The 23334-nt window shown below is 43.9% G+C and overlaps 1 protein-coding gene across 25 annotated transcripts in view; it reads right to left on the reverse strand.

The window, feature by feature from the left end:
* The window catches only part of APBB2 (amyloid beta precursor protein binding family B member 2), a 181440-nt gene extending 170629 nt beyond the window's left edge, over positions 1-10811 (reverse strand). For 17 of the 25 annotated variants that reach the window (XM_065060761.1, XM_065060749.1, XM_065060743.1 and 14 more), the window contains exon 1: positions 10688-10811. The gene's annotated coding sequence lies outside the window, so the exon portion shown is untranslated. The remainder of the gene's footprint in view (positions 1-10687) is intronic. The other 8 variants (XM_065060739.1, XM_065060747.1, XM_065060741.1 and 5 more) reach the window with 5 other exon arrangements.
* Between the last annotated feature and the right edge of the window lie 12523 nt (positions 10812-23334).

Genomic DNA, 23334 nt, shown 5'->3' on the forward strand with positions numbered 1-23334 from the left:
ACTAAAACCACGTGCCAAGCAAGAACATCCTACAAGAGCCAGATGCCACTGTGCAACCAGAATCCACCCCATTAGTTTGCATGAAATAATTATACTAGTACAAACATCAGGACCCCATGAATTTTCCATACCTGTACAGCAGCAAAAGCAGTACAGGCAGCAGGAGCTAAAGCTCAACATCAGTTAGGTTTGAAGTTGGATCAGTCACTTGGCACATCCCGAATCAGCTCCACACTGTCCACTCCTGGTTTTACTGCCAGCATGTTGTGCGGGTTAGCAGTCTGATTTTAAACCTTGGCACATGCATTACTTAAATAATCCACAGATTTAGAACATCCTCAGGACTTAGAGATGAATGTTAATAGCTTTCTGGGAGTTACAGGATCTATTGGGCCAAAAATTAAGGGGTTACAAACTCAAATTTCTGATTTATAGCAGAAGCTCATATTTCTTAATTTAAGTCTTAGTGCAAGCTGCAATACTGTCAACCAGACTGAGTGTTATTTTTTCAAGCTCTATATTTACACTTTAAGGATTATGCAGGAGCAGAGCAGAAGCAGAGAAGCCAGCCAAATGCCTCAATGTGAACCTTTTGTGGAAGGCTCAGAGAAGTTTGGGTTATCTGTCTTCAAATGGGTTTTCAAAGCAGTAAGATCTAGGCATCCATGAGAACTCAAAGAAGGATGTTCCAAGCTTTAATTTCAGGAAAATAATCATTTCACATTGTATATGCACAAAAGCTTTGGAAAAGCATAGCGAAGAAAGAGGGTTTCTCTTCTGCTGTGGAAGGAGGCACAGCCAAACAATTTCAGCCTCGCCCATGTAAAATTAGGTATTTATTTTGGACAAATCCCACAAAACGTTTTCTGTCCAGCTAGCACTCCTACCTGCTGGTTTAGCAGCAGATCGAAGCGCTGTGCTGCAGGATGGCCAGCGGCCACTGGCTCCCGTGCCCCTCCAGAGGCTGGAGGGCAGGTCTGAGCACTAAAGCCTCCGGTTGCTGCACGCAAGGACAGAGGCAGCTCTCAGCTGCCACGTCTCTGGGGCTCCCAGTGTCACCAGAGCCACTGCTACCATGAAACGCTTCCATACAATTCTTACCAGCAAGGCCTGTCACAAATTTAGGGACGCGCTTCGCCATATCCCGCCTGTCAGCCACTCCCATCACTGTGTGCGCAAATGGGAAACAGAAGAGAGAGCATCACCTCCTGACTTGGTGGCTGGAGAAGCACTGAGGGGTTCCCGTTTTTCTGCCCCAAAATAAATAAGTAAAACAGCATCACACCATTGCATCTGTTGTTACGCACTGGCTGGCCAAAACCAGAGCCTGGAGACTGTATTTCAGAACCAGCATGCAGTAGTGCTGGCTGGTTTTTAGCCTGAAGCACGCTAGGAAACAACTGAAACACAACGCCTACCTGAGGTACAAACCTTTAACAATGCTCTGAGGGCCACATCACTCCAGGACCTCCTTGGCATCAGGCCTCACTGACACCCCTGGGAGTCTCCCAATCCTCCCTCTTGATCCCCCTTCCCTACACAGACCCCTCACTGACAAAACCTGAATTTTCTGTGGTCTTCTATTAGAGTTACACTTCAGTGCCAGGACATCACAATATCAACGTGCTGTTAGGCTGCAAAGATACATTTCCTGAGGACCACTCATGCAGTTTCCCTGACAAACAGCATCATCTTTATCACATCAGGATCTATCTATATTGGTTTTCAAAAAAGACCTACTGGTCCCTAAAAGTCCATACGCCTCTTCAAGAGAACTTCCTATATTTTGGCATGTATAGGACCATTACGTTTACCCAAGTTTAATTCCATACTTGCATAAAAGGGAAACATACGGGGTATTTTACTGAAAAAGTTTATACATGCCAAGAATTGGCAAAAAATGCAGTTAGATGAATGCTGATGTAACAACATGCAAAGATTATGAAAATGAGGTTAAAACATATTTATATAGTCAAGCGTGGTCTGCCAGCAGCTCTTGCACATGCTTAAATAACAGCACATGTTTGAAGCCAATATTGCTTTGTCACCAAGTTATTTCAATATCCTTGAGTAGTCATCTTACCAGCCTACAAACTTAACAATAAGTCCAATCTCAGACATTTCTGAGAAACAAATGTCGAATAATTAAAAACATTTTAATGCTTATGTTTTCAAATACACATGTATCTATTTTTCTTATATTTAACAACTTTTTAATCTAACAAACCTCAAAGTCCTCAAAATAATAATAAATCTTATTTGCCTGAATAGATGCAGCTTTTCATATACAGATGTGTTAGTTAAACCCTTTAGTGATGGTTCTCATGTTTTTCACCACTTTCCTGAAGTACGGTGGGAAAAAACAGAAGAAAGAGAGGAGAAAATAAAAAGTCAAATAGGCTCCCATAGGATCTAAAAATATTATTTCTCAAGCTAGCAATTCTCACTCTCTTTCAGATTCAAGTGAAATTATAACCTTTCCCTTTCTCCTTAACTATCAGTACATATCCCATTTCTGTTGTGTTTTTAAGCTGACTTTTACAGTCAGGAAAAAAAAATATTAGATTAAAACTTAATTTCTTAAAAGGCAAAGATTTATTTTTTTAACACTTCAATTTCTCCTAAAATCTCACACAATAATAAAAATTTAACAATAAGCAGCACAGAGTACAATGCTGTTTTCTTAGCGTAGATTAACAGAAAATCTGGTTGGGGTATCGGCATTTCATACAACCATACACCCACCATGTGCTCCTGTGTCATGAAATTATATATCATTGAGATGGGGTTTTAACCTATCGACATTTTTAATAGGCTTCAAAGCCCACAGTTATGCGGATCCATGCTGCAGGGCTGCCCACCTCCTTCCTCCCGGCCCAGGGGGAAGGCTCCTCTCCCAGACCATGGCACCTCCTTTGGCAATGAGACCAAAGCCATATGGGACTGTTCAGGTGGTACAGAACAGTCTGCCTACTAGCCCTGGATTTCCTTTTCCACACCACGTCAGCTCCACACATCTGCCTCCCTGGAGATCAAGTACCTGCTCCATCAGCACAGCGCTGGACTGCCTCTATCCCAGCAGCACAGCTCCTCCCCACATGTTTTAACACATTAAAACAGACCTCAAACTTTCCTGGTATGGCAACATAGACCCTGCATATTGTCCATTTCCTGCCTTTTCTTGTGTCAGAGGAAGATTACTTTCTACACGCAGGAAAAATGGCCATTTACGCTTCCAAAAAGGAAGAAAAAACAGCAAGAGACATCTGCATAAATTACTTCATCCATAGCAACACAATTTAATACCTTGCTAAGAAACATCCCTTCCTAACAATAATCCTCTTTGCAAATAGAATTAACAAGGCAAATGTAAACGTGGGAGCAATTAATTAGTTGTCATATTTACCCAAACTACTGCTTCCAGTTCCCCTTAATGAAATTCTATATTAAATACATAGGATGGCTTAATGTCAAGCTTCTCATTTGCTGAACTAGGCAGCTGGCCAGTGAGCACCCTGCAGCATCTCCCTCCAACCCATCTGAGAAATTATACTTACAAGGTTTCTGATAAAGGCTTAACTAATTTGTGCCAATATTAGTCACACCAAATTATTGTCATTTAATAACTGTTTGGAGGGCTTTCTACTGCAAGAACGCTGCAGAGGAATGACATGTTTCTACAACAGACAACAAAATATGTAAGGTTTATGGCAGTTTCTTCTGTTCAAACAAGTTAATTCATAAAGGTAGGGAACATTTGGTGCTGCCAGCTTCCTTCCCTTTGGAATTCGTCCTTTCCACACAATAATTATACCAGGAAACCTCCCTCCATAACCAGCTATAAGACCTAAGAAAAAAACCCAACAGTTGTGACTAATAGAGCCCTGCATGAAACACATCTCAGCACCGATATCAAACCCAAGGTGTATTTTTTAAACACATATTCTACACTTGACATCTGCAGAAGTAGTTTAGAGATGTTACTTTTGGTGCCTTTGAAAATTAAACTGCACTCACACCGAAGAAAAAACACACACATACATACCACCTTCAACAAAAGAACTTTAAAACACTGCAAAACTGCTTAAAAGTGTATCATAGCAAAGCATGTCTAGTGCTTCCAGGCGTTTTCCCAAGGGCAGGCAAAGCTGATGCTTGTCTGACAGGATATATTACCTGAGGTGCAATATAATCCAGCAAGGAAGACAAAGGGAAAGAGAAAAATTTCTGTGAGATTTCTACAGAAAAAAAGACAACCAAACAATAAGAACTAGATGACTAAATCGGTGGTTTACAACTCTATTTTGGCATAGTTACAGGAGGACACCAAGATCTTAGCAGCAGTTTTAAAATTATGAAGTCCTAAAGATTAAACTGTCAAATAAAAGTCTGCCAGGAGTTTGCTCCAAGTACTTTACAGCAGCACCATTCATTAGTTAAAACAAACCAGAATTACAGACACTGGCTAGTCGGTATTGAGAGCAGAAGAAAAAAATTCACATATTTTACAGCAAACCCTCTTCTGTCATATTATTACTCTTAAGGCACTACTGCTCCAAGTTAGTTTACATTCACGAAATCCTAGCATAAACTGCATCTGATTTCATTCATTTGAGATCAGTGTTCAGTATCAAATGCAGCGCAGACTACTGATAAAGGCAGAAATCTGCATCTAGTTAATCATCCTAATTGTTATGCAGACCACTTTAAAAAGGCACTAATCAGTGTTACACACAGATGCAAAGTTTGTTCAGCAGTAAAATCACCATCTAAACACTTACCCAAACAAATATCACATTTTCAGGGGATATGGAAGCTCAGCACATTTTAGTTAAAAAAAAGAAAATGGATCTAACATTAGAAGAGAACTTACGAGGTTCACCTTAGATCTCAAGCTAAATTGAGTTTGATCTTTATAAAGCATACAAAATGCCCACCACACAAGATCTGTTCATCATCCCGCAGGTGTTGGAGGCCAAGTGTCCCGTCTTTGTCACGGCAGACTCCTACATCAATTTCCAGTCACATCCTTGCCAGATCTGCCCTTGTACCTTTGGCAATAGGTTATGCAGCCAGGACATCTGAGACAAGGCACAGCTAAACCAGTGCACATCAGCAATCCCAGGGCACTCTCCACAGCGCTTCAGTCAAATTCTTCTGCCAGAGCATCCTTTGCAGAAGGTGAATAGAAAGTGGCAAAAGAGATGACAGTCATGTAGGAATCCAAGGACATATAGAGCTGCAAAGCCTAACACCTCTACTGGGATAATAATTAACTTAAATGATGCTAATGATAAAAGGAAAGAATTTGGGCACCTGGATAAATAGTCTACTATAGAAGAGTCAGTTTGGTTTGTACTGAGAGAAACCCTGCCTAACAAACCTGAGTTCTTCAAAGGTGCCACCCATTGACAAGGTACATCCATTCATTCTGACCTAACTGAATTTCCAGAAGGACTTCAACCAAACCTCTTATAAATTAAGGGTCTTCTTAAGGAAACAAGGCAGACAGAGGTAAGAGAAAAGGCCCTATGTGGAGAGATAGATGGTTGAAAAATGGAAACCAGGTAAGGATAAGAGTAAACAATCTCTTCTTGGAGCAAACAGAGGTCACCAATGAAGTTTGGCAAGGACTCGTGCTCAGACTTTGGCTATTTGACACATTCATGTGAGACAATGAAAGGAGAACGAGCAGTGAGTTGAGGAAGTTTGCTGATGATAAAAAAATTCATTGTGGTTGCCAGGTCAGGACAGGAGGAATTCCAGACAATCCTGGGAGACTGAGTTAATAACGGCACAGAGAAAAGCTAATGCAAATAAACATAAATGTAAAAAGATGCACATGCAAAAGACACAACTATGGTTACACATAACAGAGGGATACCAAACTGACTGTGTTCCCGAGCAACATCCTGACGTTAGATTTTCACAGATGCACAAAATTAACTCCCTAACAGTCCAAAAAAACAAACCAAACATTACACACCATTAAGAAAGAAAACAAACCATGATTATGCTGCTATACAGCTCAGAGTTCACCTACATGTTGAAAACTGTATACAGCCCTGATCTCATCCTAAAACATGTAGAACTAGGACAGACTCCAGGAAAGGGATGGTCAGGAATGGCGTCCACACAAAGAATATCTGAGTAGGCAACTCTTCAGGCAGGTCAAAAATCAATTTGATGAGGAAGACAGAGGCCTACAAAATCATGAGTAGTATAATAGAGGATCACCAACCATCTCTGACACACAGGAGCTAAAAGCCACCAAATGAAGGAAGCCAGCTGAGAACAAGCAGAAGGAGAGAATTTTTTCCACAGCCAGAAGCAGCCCTGGCCAAAGGCTGAGGAGGCTGCAACAAGGTCCCAGGGGGCTGCAGACAGACAAGACAAACATTTGGAACCAAAAGCCACCAAATGTTTCAAAACAGGGAAAGGTTGCACCCAGCTCCAGCAACCCTAAGCTGAGAATAGCCAGAGGCTCAGAGAATATCTATAGAGGAGTTTTTGAATAAGGTCATCCTGTTCTTATTTTTCCTTGGGCATCTGCTTACAAGGAGATTAAAAAAAAATGTTGTAGAAGGCAACAGATCAAAAAAAGGAGCAGACTGAAGGTGAAGCATTAAAAAAAATAGGAAACTAAAGCAGGGCACCACACAGAGCATCCCAACAGCACCCTCTGCTCCTTAAGTCTCTGGGTACAGCAGCAATTAGTCCTCTGCCCAGACCCGTAATGAGACAAGGAAAAAGAAACAGGCCCAGAGTTGCTGGGATACTGCCCATCAAGTCTGGAGCCCATCAGCCCATGGAGCTGTGGCCAGCTCAGACAGGGGCAGGAGGAGGCTGGCGAGAAGATCCCATTCTTCCATAGCGGTGGCAGACAGAGAAGCTATAAATTTCAAAAAAAACACCCATACACTCAGGAAGAGGCTCTGAAGGCACCAGAAGAGGAACTGCAGCCTCATGCATTAGATGTACATGTCCCAAGGTCTCTTTTTCCCTGCAAAAGGGATGTGAGTCACAAAGTCAATGAAGCACATCATGAATGCACCCATTTTCACCTTTCCTCAATTAATTTTCTTACATTTGATTTCAGCAGGTGATAGACTAGCCTGAAGTATAAGTCAGCCTGCAAGAGCTCTTCATCCCTCCCGATGGCAAGAGACCACTTTCTGTCACAGGGCAAGGAAACAATGCAGAAGCACTTACAGGCATCTCCAAGGTGCTGCTTGGAGGTGAAAACAGCCACCACGTGGCTTGCTCGAGTCCTGTGTGGCATTCTGGGCTACAGAGAAGAACCCTTGGTTTCGCCCATCACTTACGACATCTCCTAGAAGCAGTCAGGTACTGCTGACGGTCATAGGACCTATTACACAGCATCTGCAGCTGGCTGTATGCTGTGATGCATGCACAATGTTTATAGAACTGACTACAGACTTCTTTATGAGCTCAACTACTGCAACCACCACACCAGATAACTCTCAGCTGTTCTGTATAACAGCAAATGAGACAAACCCCATACACAATGAGCTCAACTAAACTTGTTTTCGAGCTCGCTTTAAACTTCATTTATTCCAGTCCTCCAGTCACAGCATAGCTTGGAGCACTGGTCTCAGTTCCCACCATCTGGCTCTGCTGTACAGTCCCCTAGAAACCCCTTTTTTTGAGAGGATTTACAAATTACTTCAACAGAATAATAAAAAAATAATTCTGCAGTTAATTTTTTAACATGGAGTATAATAAGCTCACACACACACTAACATATAGTCTCCTTTTGCACAGTTTTGACTTAAGGACAAAGGAATTTCCATACAATTAGATGCAGCAGTAGGCCAACACTTACTATTTTGGAGGGGAAGAAAACTTAACTTGTAAAACATTTCAGAGAATGGCCACTAAGCACACCACAACCCTTTCTAAGGAGCGACATAAATTGTAAAGGAAGTATTTTATTCTTATGCCAGTTTCGCCTGTCATTTTTAAAGTAAGAAACACTAGCACAGAAAAATCTATATTCAGTTAACTCAGACATAAGGAAAAGCTTTTCCTGAGTCACCAAGCCTCAGCTCCTACTGCCACAGCCAAGCACATGATATAAACTTCCTCGATATATCCTCACAAGCCAGTTAGGGGGCTTGCTCCCATTTCTCCCATTTGAAGGCTGTTCTAGAACCTCACTCCATTTAGGGAAGAAATGGTCTAAATTCCAGCTTAAGTTTATTCATGTCAGTTTATATACGTTTGTTCTTCTGCCAACATTGTTCTTCAGCTTCAATAGCTCCTCTCCCTTTCTAGTGTTTATATCCCTGCTGTATTTGCAGATTGCAATCATATCCCCTCTCAGGCCTCTTGCTAGGCTAAACAAGCCAGGCTTTCCTCACCTCCTCTGTTAAAATAAGCATTTCTTTCCACCAGCCCCTCTCTGCACCTGTCCCATCCACAGCACGGGTGAGAGGACCTGTGCCTGGCCCTCCCCAGGAGCTCGCACCCATCCCACCCCTCCTGCCACTGTCCTGGCCTAACTCATCCCACCACTGCTTTTACTTTCTCCATGGCAGCAGGACAGCAGCAGCTTGGTCAGCAATGAGCTAAGGCACCCAGCACACCTCCTGCTCCGCTGGTCCCAGCAGTGGAGCTCCGTGCTTGCAGCAAGGAACAAAGGCAAGTCCTCGTCTTCTACTAGCAAGGCATGTACATATGGTAGAGTTTGTTTTCAATGTGGATGATTTGCTCAAGTGTGACTGCACATCCTAGGTCAGAGCTTCCAAAGTCTATAGATCTGCCATCTGGCAGATAACAGAGATGCAATCCATTACCTTCCAACTATCACAATTCATTTTTGGTTTTCACAGTCTCTGCTAAAAAATTCTCACACTAGACAATCTCAGATGCTCAGATACTCCCTAAGTAGATCCTTAAGTCACCACTCTCTTCAGCTCAAACCCTGCAGCAGCCATCTCTGGGTTCCTTGGGCACTTCCTAAGGAAATCATCACCTCTCCTGAATGAGGGCACAGCAGAGTCCACCCAACACCCCACCAAAAGTGACCATTTTTGTTGCTGTTCCTGTCTTAGCCATAGAACTGAAAAACAAAAGAAATAATCCAGGTTTCCAAGCCATGCATCCCCCCTCCTTAGAAATTATTCCTACACTGTTACCACCTACTGCTTAGAAACCTGCTCACCAGGAAGGGCACACTCACTTGTGCTGCTTCAGAGCCAAAAATCTTCCTCTATGTTACAACCAAGTCAAATATTCTTCATTATACACAATAAAACTATTCTTCCTACTGAAGAGTCTTCTCTAAACCTCGATTTCTCTTAAGTAGCAAAAAAAACCTATACAAGCCAAAAAGTATTCCATCAAACACTCATCGCTGTAAAGGAAGAACAAAAATACCCACACTCAGCATGGCTGTTCCAGGCAAGGAAGTTAATCAGCCAAGATTTTGTCCCAAGGTCACCATAAAAGGATGTCTCTCCTTTTAAGTGCTAGGACACCTGCACCCTTATTTTAACCAAACGCAATTACACAGGCAAAAAGTAGTTCTAAAAACAAGACAGACAACTCATTCCAGCTTTCAGAAAGTACCAGAGAATGAGATAGCAAGATGAAGACATGTCAGATCTAGAACAAACTGCAGAAACACCATGGTGAGCCGGAGGACACAGCAAGCCTGCAGCAGCAACCCGTGCCTTGGCTCCTGGGGCAATACAGCAGATCTTCAGTGAAGCACTGTAACTTGCTGCAGATACTGTTATCCTACACATCTTACTGCAGATACCATTATCCTGTATGGCTACCAACAGCATCCACAACACACACAGCCTACCAGTCCATCACCAGTGCAGTTGTGGGGTTTTTTGTTTGTTTGTTTCCTCTCATTGGTTTTAGTTATTTTGTGTTTAAAGCATAGAACTGCACTTATCGTCCCTAGCAAGCAAAAGCCCAGCCAAAAATTATAAAACATCACAAACAAGCAGACAAAGCAATGAAGCACAAACACAAACCATTACGCTTTCTATTTTATTTATCTGAATTCATTCTCTCTCAAGCTGTGACTAGAAGTAGTTCCGTTCCTGTGACAGGACACAAGCGAGCTCCTGAGAACCTCAAGTAGGATTAAACGGGGTCCACGTTTTGTTCCTAGTACTGTATTGCTGGATACTCCCATCTGCGACCCAGCGTGCAACCCCTAAGTATGATTTAAACACAGAGCTGAACTCGCAAAGCCCACTCTAATAACCAAAAACCAAACAAACAAAGCTACTTCCATAGGCCATTTTGCCGCTTTTCATGCTTTTTTACCTGACCCCCCGGAACAGAACAAGCCTGGCTGCCGTCCCCATTCGCCGCCGGCGGGCGGAGAGCGCGGGTTCGCACGGACGCTCGGGCCGGCTCCCGGCAGCAGCACCGCAGCACTTCAGCACGGCGGGGGAAAGCGGCGGCACCAGCAGCGGCAGGACCCCCGGCTCCGCACGCCCGAGGCCGGGATGCGCCGGAGCAGCCCCGGGCAAAAGCAGCGGCACCCTCCCCCGGCCTCCCGCCCGCCCGCACCGGCAGCGGGCCGGTCGGAACGGCAGCACCGCAAGCGGCCACGCACCTGGAGCCCCACCGCAGGGCAGGGCGCACCGCACTGCACCGCCCGCCCGCTCTCCCCTCCCGGCCCGGCCGCGGAGCGCACCTGCCCGCCGCTCCGCTCCGCGCTGCGCCGCCTGCCCCGGAGGCGCCCGTAGCCCGCTGCGGGATGCGGCCAGCCTGCCGGAAACGCTTCCCAGCCGCTGCGCTTACCCAGGAAACGATTCCGGCCGCCGCCGCCGCCGCCCCTCCTCCTCTCCCTCCGCCCCGGCCGCCGCCCAGAGCCGCGGCCCGCAGGGGGCCGGGTGGGGGGGCTGCGCCGCGGCGCCATGTTGTGAGCCTGTCGCCGGGCCGGGGCGCCAGGGGCGGCCAGCAGCCTCCGCTCCTGCCCCGGACACCCCGGGGCCGCGGCCGCTGCCCTGCGGCACTGGGAGCTGCTGGTCCACAGCTCGCCTGCAGCCTCCAGGGCAGGTGCCCTTGTGTGAAAGGGCAGCCTTTATGCCTGGGGGCAGGTGTACCCCTGGCGGGGGGGCAAAAAAACACACCACGAAACACCACAACCACACCACATTTTTTCTCCTGGTGGAGGGAAAAAGAAGAGTAAGGCTCTTGTTGGTAAATGTAATAATACCTTTAGCAATGTGAGAAAGTAGCAATGACACTCCCAAAATGCCAGCTGCGTTATCCCAGGGCTCCTCCAGCAATAAGGAAAGCCAGATAATCAAGTAGGCTGGGTAGCCCACCTAGAAGTATTGGTGGTTTTTCATGGTGCTTACGGAATCCAGCAGCAACATGGGGGTGGGTTGAACACCTCTGTGGCTGATGAACATCAGCAAACGCCTCTAGTTCGTGGACTAATGGAGGGTGCCTGACTCAGTATAGTGCTCCAAGCAGGTGTGTTCTGGTGGGTCTCAACAGTTACATAGCCAGCATGGGTAGAAATAAACAGGGTGTTCTCAAGTGCAGAAAACAAATGAGCGAAGGGAGCAGTGCTAGAAACCTCACGCTCGCAGTAGCATAGTGTAAGGTTGAGAGTGAATCCTTAGGCACAACTTGAATGAGTGGAGAATCGCAATAGCATCCCCAGACAGTTAGCAGTGAGGCTCAAAAGAACGCACCCATGGGAAGATCCGTCTGTTTAAAGCCTTCCAAATATGTGGGATTTTGTCTGTTCTGTCAAGGTAGGCTTTTTAGATTACAGGGGAAGAAACTGCTCGTTCATTGCTAAAGCAAAACATGGGACAGCAGCTCAGTGGAAAGTATGTAACTGCTAACAGACCTTGTACTCCTACACCTTCTTTACAAAGTCTGCGGAACAACAGATGCAAAACAATTAGCATTAAATACGGTGCTGCATCTGAGTGCCAAAGACATGTGGAGATCACAAAAGGCTATGACAATAATGAAATGGCCGGTCTCCTTTTCTCTTTAACAAAAAACACATTTAGACAATCCTACTGAAGTGCCTACTTAAAATGTATCACATCATTTATAACGGCAAATCTATTTATCTGGAAAGGATTATTTTTCCTATGCATTCCAGAGCCTTCTTCAGTATTTTGTTCCCTGGCTTTACAGCTCTGCTGCTGATAACAGCAGAATGCTCATGAACTGAGCACAATTAAAGAGACCATTAAGATGCACGGGAATATAGCATCTTTAAAGAGAAATATTTATGGTTTCAGGAGATCATATTGGAATTCACCAGCGTAAAGAACATAAAAAAAAAAAATTGCAATTACAAGCACTACAGTGATGAACAAGAAGTAGCAACAATTAGACAAAGATGTAATAATTCAGAGCAAAGCACCTGGAAATTACACTTTAATAAACTTACTTGTAAATGCATTGTTCTTGTTTCTGGTGGTACCCACATTTTTCCATTTGTCTTAAAATCAGGTGTGATTTAATCTTCTAATTTGCTTAAAAAGAGCAACACTTTTATAAGCTAAACCTCATATTTTTAGATCCAGAACTATGATGAAGCTCCTAAAAAAAAAGCCTCCAAATAGTTCTAATGATCTGTAACAGAAACCTGGCACCATGATGAGTTCCAGAAGGACTGATGACCTCCTGAGACATCCAAAGGTGGTTCATCAGATTCCAGTGTCTGCAAGTTAGAGTGCTTCCCCCTTCAGCAAAGCCCATCATCCAGCAGGAGGGAAAGCTTTTACGCTTTGACATCGTACTGGAGCAGAACTTGCCGTGGAATTTGCACTGTATCTATTGGAGAGATGCAAGACAACTATCAGGTTACCCAAGATTATTAGTGCACAGCCTATTAATATATTTCTCTGACAGAAATGGCCAGGCAAGATAATAATAAATTCACCTTCCTTTGATGAGAAGTGTAAAAGCACTGCATTGTGGTTTTCTCTATGCAATTAAAATTATGATTAACATTTAGTTACATAGTCTATAGAATGCACTTTGGATTGCAGTGCAGTAAGCAGAGTCATAAAAATGAAGTGTTGGGGAAACTAAATAAGGCATTTCATATACATCCTAAATGGACAGCTGCTCAATACACTTATCCAACTTCTCAGAAACATTTCCAGGTGGATGTTCTGCCCACATAGGCTCAGGCAGTCTCATCAAATATACATCTCTTGGTTCAGAGCTATCTGATGTGTTAACTTCCCAAGCACAATGAAATAGTTCCTGCAGTTGTGGCCTTCAGGAATTGATACAGAGCACTTGCTGCCTCTCTGCATAAGACACAAACATCTGGTGAGACAGTGTTTATAAACGTAACAGGAAAGGAAAAAAAAAAAAAAAGAGGCCTTTCTATATTATCAGCTCATACCAAAATAATTTCATCATCATCTTGATGTTTCTATGTTTGAACTATGACTGCAAATTTATCTTGGTCAATGTCCACCTGACTCTGGAAGAAGGAATGACAGTCTCTCCAGCCTCTGCCCAAGCTTCCTCAGAACAGCCAGGTCTGCAGCCCCCACTTCGGGGCTGCATGTGCCCCGAGTGCTCTCTCAGCAGAAATTCATCATTTCCCCCTCTGCTGTCTTTTGTGCACCAGCTTTTTACTGAAGGGTTAGCTAAAGTATGCAATGATCCCGTATCTTGAGAGCCTGTTTTTCCGTGCAGAGGAAAGCAGAGGTGACTATGAAATGACCAAGGCTACCATCTAGTGGTGCAACCGTACTTCGATATTCCAGAGGAAACTGTACCATCAACCAACCTTTTTTTCCCCTGAATATATTGATCCTAAAACCAAGCTTAACACAGAAATTGAATTAGGAAAATTCAGTTATAGCGGAATGGTAATTTTCTTTGGAACTGTTTCCCTGACATATTCACACAACTCGCTGTGACATTAAGTCTACATCTTAAAATATTACATCAAATAATTTTCCAGAAAGGATGAAAAACACCACATACGTTACACATGCAGCTAGGGGATTTAAGAATTAAACTTGTAGCATATAATTTTTCATTACAGGCTTGAACGTGCTCAGAGGGTTCAGCCCTCTGGATGCATTGCTTCCCAGGACCTGTACAAAGGCATCTATTGATCCGGTTATTTTGAGTCCTGTCTCATTAGTGCTCCCTGGGCAAGCATATCGTGAAAGACTAATCCTGCCATGGAAGAACTTCCCTGTGTTATTTATGGAGAAGCAAAGACCATGAGACATCAGTCTCAGATAAGATTACTCCAGTAGTTTAATCAAGCTGGGAACTAAATCAAGGCTTCCTGTTATACTTGTGGAGCCCTCTCCCATCCACTGCGTTAGCTATCTTGGCCACATTACCACTATTTTAATGAAGGCTCTAGGGGTACAAGTTCAGCCTGAAGCAATTTGCAGGCCAGCAGTTGGCTGATTTCTTGATATGCCAAGCAAGGCAGAATGATAATTTTGAAGCTTCTTTCTAGTTCTTGAGGATGCAAAGCCTTGCTTGCATCTAGGAACAGTTGTAATAAACGATCTCTTAGACATATGACTAGATGTGATTCTCTCCTTTCCCTGCCTGTTATACAGCAGTATATTGGGATTTCCTATTGGTGAGGAGAAGAAAAGGTGGGCTGGCCTGGCCCCCAGGCACAGAAACCCCCTGATGACATGATGCGCTTACTGAGCTCACCTGCTCATCCAGACAAGGGACAGCTCCATTTTTCTTTTTCATCATTACAGGCAAGTTCTGGGGCAGGCAAGCAGGGTAACTGTCTTATGTTGCAAACAATTGCAATATTTGAAATATGAGAACATACCAAGTGACCACTGCAGGAAAACAGTCCATTTTGGACTTCCTTCTAGCTGCAGGGGGCAGGCCAGGGAAATCTGCTGTTTGTAAGAAAAAGCTGCTATTAATGCAGAGTTCCTAAATCCTACAAGAGCTGCTTAAACACTCTGCTAGAAGGCAGCAGGTGCTTTCAGAGTTGACTTTTCAGCAAACTCTGTTTTTACTGTTTTATGTGGCTCTGGCAGACAAAAATACTCAAAAGTTGCCACAGAGCAAGGCTTGTAATTATAGTCAAATAAAGATAATAGTTTATACTTGCAAAGCTAAGGCGTAGCTAGATTTTCTTGCCTTGAGTGCTCAAAATGGGAGGTATAGCCTTGCTTTCTGGCAGCTACTGGAACATATGATCTCCAATATTTCTTTACATCTGAGAAATGGGTATATGAAACAGAGATCTTGGAATGCCACTTGCCTTTGAGGATACAATTTTTCCATGTTTTGAGAAGGCAGTTGTTTAAACGGCACAAAATAAAGCACAGCTTAGAAATTTTAGGCGAACACCCCTCCACTGCTGGCAGCGGCTGTCTTTCAGCCCCGCTGCTCTCACACCTTGGAGCTTTCCCTGGAAGTGCTGCGGTGCCGGTTCTGCTTCCCACCAGGCGGTGCAGCTCCTAGTGAGGCAGTCAGGAAACCCACATCTAGGGACAGAATGGCTAGCCCACTCATATGCTATAGATACACATTCACCTCCACTAATACACACTAATTAAGAGGTGTAAAAAGCTAAGATATAGTTGGAAACACTAGGTTGACTAACGGACGAAGGCCAGCGCTTTGTCTCTGAAACAAGAGAGACAAAAGTCCAGTGTCTAATGGCCTAAATACAGCTAGAAAAGCCCAGGCTGCAAATGTACTCAATGGGAGTTTTGCCCTTCGTGTATAAACATACACTGGAAAGAGCAGCATGTTTTGTGTTTATATTTGCAGCTGCAGAATGTGATACAGTCCCATTGTTTTCCTGATGCATAGTGTAGTTCCCCATACCATCTAAATATTTTTCTCCGCTGAGACAGGGATTTGTTTCCATAAGTACATTCTTAAGCTAAGCACCTCCACTAAAACAATAAGGCTCAAGGGCCAAATGATGGTGTTCTCCATGCCCACATGTGCTTTGGGTAAATGCTTCAAAACAGTGCTTGTTAAACTGATCTTCAGAAAAACAGTTTCTCCATCACTGACAAACACAGTCTGAACATATCTTTGAAGGTGGGGTGTTGGAAATGCTCTACTCCTTGAATAGCGTGGAAAAATTCCTGGAGCAGAGATGGAAAAAAAGCCTCCCTTTCTCAGCACAGCTGGTGCTCTCAGACCGGCCACTGGAGACGTGCAGGAGACACAATAGAGTCAGGCTGAGATTGGCTCAGGGTAAAAACAAGCCTGGAAGGGGTGATGTTTCCCAACTGAGCTTGTTTCACTGTGTTTTCAATGTTAATTGCTTGCAGTTGAGCCAAAACTAATAACCTTCCACCAGCAACGTCCCCAGCAGTGTCAAAGTGGTTGGCCCCTGTGCTGCTGCATTCCCCAGCTGGTAAGAGCAGCACGTACAACACAACTGCTTTGCATTAGCCATACATTGGGTGGTCACCACATGTAAAATGCTTTGTGACAGAATTAAAACTTAACCAAGGGTTATGTTCTACCAGATGCACTTCTGGAAAGTGGTTATTAACATGGGGTTAATTCTTACACATTTTGAAATCAAAGCCTTGTCTTATAAGGACAAGTGAAGAGCTACTGTTAATTGTAATTAACACAGGAACAGGAAAGACTTTGGAGATCTCAGTGGCTAAAAAGTATGTACTGAATTCTGCTAGCATGACTAAGGAATCTGTTTAATGCTTCTACACAATATTACAGAGATGAGAAGCAAGAGCAGCTCAGATCTAGGTCTGTGAGGCTTTATGTCTACCATCATCACACTGAGAGAGCTGTTCTGCTCTGAGTCACCAGCCTGCCAGAGCTGCACACCAAACGTGCATTTTATACATATATATATATATATATAGTGGCTAGGAACACTAAGATAGGCCATCGGCCTTAGCAGTGATGAAGAGGAGGTAGTTTGGGACTCTCAGATGCAGAAAATGTCTTTCCCATGCAGTCCCACACAGCCAGCCCACTTCAGGACAGGATTAGATAGGCAGGTGGGTCTCAGTTTCTGCACTGGCAGCAGCTCTGTGCCAACATCACTTCCCAGGTGAAGTAGATCTAACAAAAGAACCATGCTTGAACTTCTCACAAACTGTCTGTGGCTGAGGCTTTACTTCAGGGCATGCCTCTAGTTAAAAACAAAATCTGCACACTTCTCAAAAGTGTGCACACATAGGTGAGGAAGTAAATCCTTTAGTACAAGTTGGTGTAAATACTGTGGTACACATGTCCCTGTGGATGTACAGAAATTCAAGGTAGCTTGTACTACCCAAGACATTTTTGTTTTGGAAGTAGAGTTTTCATAGACTATGCTGAGCATGCATTATTTCAGATTTTATATGGGTTGGGTTGAATACGTATATAAAAATCAGATGGAAACATGTCACCAGAAGACTACTTAGAAGATACAGCAAGGGTACAGGACCACATCAGATGTCTGGAACAAAGCAGGCATCTTTCAGGACTCTGTGACTGAGTTAGCTAAACAGCCTTTTTTTTTTTAATGATGTGACTTTGTTCACTGATTTCAAGTGTCAACTACTTTAAATTCTGCCAAAGGTCTCAATTTGCTTAAAGAAGTCAGGATGAAGGAATGCATTTTACATCTGAGTTAATCCTCATCACTATTTATTCTCTCTTCCCTTCCCACAAAAGAAGATAAACTGACCTCCAGGAGATAGATGATTTGCGCTGCTGAACTGGAGGAGTGACAACAGTTCACAATAAACCCCGTTCACAGGAGAGTCCTTGTCTACAGGTGCCTCTGTTGTCATGCAAGCAGGAAGAGGTCCTTTTCTTGGCAACAGACACAAAAGCTCTTGCTATTCCCTTCTGGCAGAGCCCTACCTCTCACTTCTTCATCCAACAGCAGGCCAAGACAATTTCTTCATTTGCTCCTCACATTCTCCTGAGAAACATCAAGGCCATGGTAGCTTGTAAAGAGACCACAAGTGACAACAGACTTGGTCCAGAAGTTAGATCCTTCCTCAGTAGCTCCCTAAGGCACATATTCTGTCCTTTCCCTGAAAATGTTTCATTCTTGAGGATGGTGACCACTGATATAAAGAGGTATTTGAGAGGTGGTCCATGCCTTTCCCTCAGCACCCCATACACCTGAGGTAGTGCATCTCTACCACCTTGAAAATACTTGTGAGTCACTGTATTTATATTCTTCCAACTAACTGACAACACGGCTCAGCTCTCTTATTTTTTCCCCCTACTCTCCTCTGACTTAGGAGTGGATAGTGCTCAGGGGATGATTTGGAGTGGCCTTTTATTTTGTTTCAGAGGAAATTCAGCCAGACTCTTACAGAAGTCCCAGAGGAGAGGCTGTGAATGCTTTCTGGGTGCTATGTGTGGCTGACAAGTATTCAAAAGCAAATCTAAGGACAGAGTTTGTTAATTAAGTTGTGACTGAAGCAACTGAAGACTGCAGGGGAGAAGCAGACTGGGGTCACTCCAGGATGGCGTGGCACAACACAGCACTTGGGAAGAGGCACAGTGTTGTACAAAAGACTGTATTGCAAGGGTCAAGTGCTGCGATTTACATCTCTCGCAACCAGTAGTTTAATTCACGTGGCTCACCTTATTTTCTCTTGTGTCTGTTAATCTGAGGTTAGCATTCACTGGATGAAAATGTAAGTAGGGATGTAAATCCTTATCACAGATCATCCAGGTGTTAGATCAAAATTAGGATTCATTATTATTAGCTGTTATGTATATTACACTAAAACACTGCACAAAATGAGGTCCTCTTACTTGAGATGTATATTTTACCTATCTAGATAAAAGCACTCATTACAAGAATGTATGAACTAATGAAACAAAGACAGAGGAAGGAAGGACTGTTCTCTACTAGACTAGAAAGATGGATTGTTCCTACCTATAGAGGAAAAAGAGTGGCTTGCTAACATCACCAAAGAAAGCATTCGAGGGAAAGAAGACACATGCCAATTGCCTAGGTGCCAATATACATAATATCGCCATGCCTTTGATAGACACCATCACTATATGGTGGACACAATTTTGCAGAGGAACAAGGTGAAGAATCTTAAGCATCCTGCCAGATGTATCTGTATTCCAGAAAACCACAGCCACGTTCTTCAGAACTGAGACTCTCAAGGCAGGTCTTCAAAGATACATTTTAGCACTTTAACACTTAGAGATTTCCAGAAGATCCATTGCATTCTCTAGAGCTTGGGTTTTGTGTACTGGAGGACTTGGCTGTAGTTCAGAGCAATTGCAGAATCACTGGTGGCAGTCAATACACACAAAGGGAGTCCTTGGCAGAGCAGCCCTTCTTATCAGCCTGACCCTTTTATCTGCGTAGCCTCAGTGTTACCTTTCTCCAGAGGAGCTTCATCACAGGTCAGAGCCAGAGCTCCACATCCTTCAGCACGTCTCCACCTCAGCAGTCCTTAGTCATTACATCTAACCAAAATATCCCCTCCTTGTGGAGAAGGGGACAGGAGAACCTAACTTTTCCAACCTTTATATAAAGTAATGAAAGATTTGGCGATTTTCCACTGTTCCCAACTCAGCTCTGAGCTGCTTTGAATTTCTTACACTTCCCAGTCTTACCCCTGCTTGACATTTGAGACATTTTAGCCTAGAGCTCTTGGCCAATAGACCTGGAGAACAGCTGCCAACAGCAGTAACTAGACTTACATTGCCCCACAGCCCAGGGCTGCAGTCACCAAGACTCCTCACAGAAGTATTTAAGTTAATGCGGCTGCAATTCAGAAACCAACATGGGCCTCTCTTCCTGCTCAAAGCTTTCACGGACGCAGGCCCTCTATAAAAGCAGTAATCTGTGCTTGCCCTCTTGATCTCTCTGATCTTCTAATTAAAGGCTGGGGCACTCACACGCAGGAATTACTGCTGTGCTCCAGACAATTCAGCAGAAGAGAAGGGGATGTTACTGCCTTACACAGACCCCTGACACCTGCTGTCCCTGCAGTGGCCTTAGATATGTTTGTCACGTTTGATGTTTGGTACCTTGTGACACAGTGTACTGGATCTGGCTGGGATGGAGTTAATTTTCTCCACAGCAGCTGGTATGGGGCTGTGTTTTGGACCTGTGACCAAAACAGTGCTGATAGCACAGGGATGTTTAGCTATTGCTGAGCAGTGCTTGCACAGCATCAAGGCCTTCTCTGTTTCTCACGGTGTCACTTCAGCCAGCAGGCTGGGGGTGCACATAAAGTTGGGAGGGACACAGCTGGGATAGCTAACCCCAACTGACCGAGGGGATATCCCAGACCAGATTGTGTCATGCTCAGCAATAAAAGCTGGGGGGGATGGGGTGAGTTTTCCAAGGGCGATAGATCAGGGACTGGCTGAGCATCAGTTGGCTGGTGGTGAATGACTGGTTTTTGCATAATTTTTTTCTTTCTTCTCCCTCCCCCTTTGCTTATTAAATTGTCTTTATCTCAACCCACAGGTTTTCTCACTATTGCGCTTCTGATTCTCTCTCCCATTGCACTGGGAGGGAGTGAACAAACAGCTGTGTGGAGCTGAGCTTCCTACTTCAGTTAACCCACAACATATAAGACTTTCGCCAGCATCTAATCTGGGAGAAAGGCTTTGTTCAACTAATACCTGTTTTTTATTTTGGAAAAGCTATATGCATTTGGTGGTATAACTGGATAGCAGGGATAGCGGCATAGCAGTGATAGAGAGTATATAATATAATCACTTGGTGGAACCTATATGCAAAAGCAGTTGGAAGCAATTCCTTTACATCTGTCCTTTACAATACTGCAGACATAGACATGTTTAGAGACTTTAACATGGAAAACATTAGTGGTGAAAAATAAAGGCAATGTTTTATGAGCTTTCCAGTTACCTGCTGCATACTAGTTGCTAAATGATGGGAAATTGTCTTACTTCACAGCCACGTATCTACCAGGCTAAAAGCCTGTTATGCTTTCGGGAAGCCTGTGTAGTCCTTGTGGACAGAAATAAAGTCTGTCCTTGCTATATGCCATAGTGCATACTCAATCATACATTATCATAACATTAATTATGGTGAGCTGCAAGGTAAAAATATGTATCCCTCTGTCATCACTAGGCAGTCAAGGCTGGATTCATCTATCTAAAAGCCAGTGTCCCCACTGTAAACCTCTACACCTGAACTGTGTCCCATAGGCTCCCTTTATAGTCAAGGGAGAGAAGCTAGTGTTTCTAGAGCACAATTTGTCTGAGCCCAGAGCTAACATCTCTTGTCCATTGACTCATGCTCTCAAATTTATTCTTCTTGCTGCAGATTATGAAAGCATCCTAAATGTCCCTACAACAGATGGATGGATGCTACCTTACCTGCACTATGACTTGTCTGGACTAGCCTTTGGCAAAATTAGTCTAGCAACTCTTCAAGGATGCTGCATTTCTGCATACATCAATCTTTCTCAAGCACACTACTATGGTATAACTCAACTGGCATAACTGCCTGCAGGCAGGGTTTACCCGCAGCCTAGCAGATGTACTTACAGTAAGTAATCACAGCAATCTTAACTACCTTCAGCTCTCTGTAGGTTATGTGCAAACAGGCAGTAACCAGGAGAATGGTGACATGCAGTGATGGGTTCCTGGGGCTTCTGTGCCTGCACCACCATGTACCTGCATCCTGTTGCCCTGGGCACCACCAGCCAGCTACGGACACCAGTTGTTTGTTGGAGAGGTTGGGAGTAGGGAATTAAGGAAATTTCCAGGAATGGGTTTGGGGTCCTTCTTTTGGTGAGCAAGTAATACGACAATAAAATGAAGAAAGACACAGGTCTGTGGGCTTTGCTAGGCATGTGTGGATAGTGTAACTGAAGAAGGGGACTTGCACTGCCTCAGAGCTTAGATTTTCACATAAGAATAGAAAAATTATTTTCTAAAGAACAGTTTTCAACCTTAGCTTCCATTTCTGCATTGTCTAAGGCCAGCTTTGTCTCCAACACCACCATGCTTGTCACAGCTACTTCTGTTAGGAGATCTTCTGAACTCTTCCTTACCATAGCCTTCCACTGAAACTTGGAGACAAAGTAAATATTAACACTGAGTCCCACATTTAAGAGAAAGAAGTCTGCCAAAAGGTTATATATGCAGCAAAGATTTTTCTGTATGCTCCTTCTAGATTAGACATCAGAGCAAAAGCTTTACTCACAGACAGTGTCATAATACCACAAGTACTATAATATTTGAACAATGCAGAAAGTTCACAAGTATTTCCGGTCCCTTTTTCTGGTGACTTGATTTTATTGCAGTAACAGGAATGCATTGGGTTAAATGTGCTAGGTACATCAACCTACACTGAAGAAAGGTGGTCCAAAGACTTCCTCTTCTGGATATGACACAGTACTCACTTTTATGTGACCTTCCCAAGGCAGGCATCTTTACGCAACTGTAGCAGGTTTTTAGCAGTTTTGTTATCACAGAATCACAGAATGTTTGGGATTGGAAGGGACCTCAAAAGATCATCTAGTCCAATCCTCCTGCTGGAGCAGGAACACCTAGAAGAGGCTACACAGGAATGTGTCCAGGCAGGTTTTGAATGCCTCCAGAGAAGGAGACTCCACAACCCCCCTGGGCAGCCTGTTCCAGTGTTCTGGCACCCTCACTGAGAAGAAGTTTCTTCTCAAATTTAAGTGGAACTTCTTGTGTTCCAGTTTGAACCCATTACCCCTTGTCCTACCGTTGGTTGTCACCGAGAAGAGCCTGGCTCCATCCTCATGACACTCACCCTTTATATATTTATAAACATTAATAAGGTCACCCCTCAGCCTCCTCTTCTCCAAGCTAGAGAGACCCAGCACCCTCAGCCTTTCCTCATAAGTGAGATGCTCCACTCCCTTCATCATCTTTGTTGCCCTGCACTGGACTCACTGTTTATTTAAAATTAATGTAATTGTAGATTTGGCAGATTCCCCTTCAGAACTGATCACTCCTGCTATGGCCCCTGCACAGTGTTTGCAGTCTCACCTGACAGCCCAGGCACAGGAGCCATCCCAGCGATGCCTCTGTAGCCTGGGCATCTGAGCACGGCCATCGCTCCAAGGCAGGCTGAAGTTAAAACCACCATTTGCCACTGCGCAGTTCAGAAATAGGGTTTTTCTTGCCATTTTTAGCCTTCCCTTTTGTAGGCTGCAAGATGTGTGCTTTACCATCCTCTCAGAGCTGCGTGCAGTCTCTCCTGCAGGGTCCATTAGCATCATCCTTATGAATACAAGTTGCTTTGCTGTACTTGCATCTTACAGTGCGTAAAGGTAAGATCACAAAAGGTAAGACAGCCAAAGATACTATATAGAGAATAAATATATTTGGGCCATTTTTTAGCTTGCTTATAGGTATCAATGG

The sequence above is a fragment of the Columba livia genome, chromosome 4 (genome assembly GCF_036013475.1).
Source record: "Columba livia isolate bColLiv1 breed racing homer chromosome 4, bColLiv1.pat.W.v2, whole genome shotgun sequence".
Lineage (NCBI taxonomy): Eukaryota > Metazoa > Chordata > Aves > Columbiformes > Columbidae > Columba > Columba livia.